This window comes from Propithecus coquereli, unplaced genomic scaffold, assembly GCF_000956105.1.
Source record: "Propithecus coquereli isolate 6110/MARCELLA unplaced genomic scaffold, Pcoq_1.0 Scaffold551, whole genome shotgun sequence".
Lineage (NCBI taxonomy): Eukaryota > Metazoa > Chordata > Mammalia > Primates > Indriidae > Propithecus > Propithecus coquereli.
The window spans coordinates 17,537-18,729 of record NW_012151408.1 but is presented as its reverse complement, the minus strand read 5'-3'; positions in this window follow the sequence as shown (position 1 = coordinate 18,729).

The following is a 1,193-nucleotide window of genomic DNA, read 5'->3' as shown; positions in this document are numbered from 1 at the left end:
TTGTAAGATGTGTTTACTCTGTATAATACTTCAATCTTGTTATAAACATATAAGTGCTCCTGGTATAATATAAAGTGCTCCTACAACTGATTTGGAAGCATAAGAAATGGAACTCTGGTTTACTACTTAGAACAAATAAATTGTTTATTTTGTGAAAAGTTGGAATTTTTCAGCCTAATGAAATATTTTTCTTGTGAATACATAACAGCAAACTTTAATATCGGCTCAAGCATAGCTCCTCAGTGTTTCCATTAGTGGTTATTGAATGAACCACTTAATTAATGAATAAATAGCTGTATATATCTTTGATTATAAATGTCAATTTCATTCAAGTGATCATCGCTACCATGTGCTACTGGAAACCTAAAAAACACTATGATGCATGCCTTGTAATAGCCATTCTAAATTGTTTATTTTAAAGGTGCATATTTATATAGAAATATTTTGGAATCTAAATTTCTCACAATATAATAATTTTATGATTTGCACTGAACAGAGAACAATAGTATATTCTTACATTAAGGGTGATATCTTTTATTGAGCTCTCATTTTAATGCTTCTAATTCTAAACATTTTGTTCCTAAAGCTGAAGAGGAGGTGCTCCTTTTTCTTTCCACACTATTTTATAGCATTTGCAATACTTTGATGGGTTTCACATTTTCTGACAATGCATATCATAGTTTACTGTTAAGCAATGTAAGTGTAAAATAGCTAGTATTATAATATCATTCAGGGAAGAAAGGAAAGTGAAGACTCTGACTAAACTGTTCAGTGACAGATATGTTTGATTTCTTTTGTCAGGCTTATAAATAAGGTATTTGCTGATCTTAATCTGGAGAGAAACTATTCATACTTGCGGTATACAAAACACTTACACAGGCATCCAGAGATTTAAGTATTGGGCCCAACGCAAACACTCCCCCATAATTTAATTTATTACTGCATAGTATTAATGGTGATAAAAAGATTTACACTATATTCTATGCTGGCTTCATCAAGGTGGCTAATAACTTACATGTCTAAGTGGTGCTGGTTGAAATAAACTTGGATTGGATGCAGAACTTGAGTTTAGCTGCCTCTTCAAGATATTTTAGTTTTAATTAAATGTCACACTCAAAATAAGTGATGAGTGACCTGTTCCTGGTCTTGAAATGGACTCAGGGCCTGACTATCGCATAAGCACAGATCGCCTC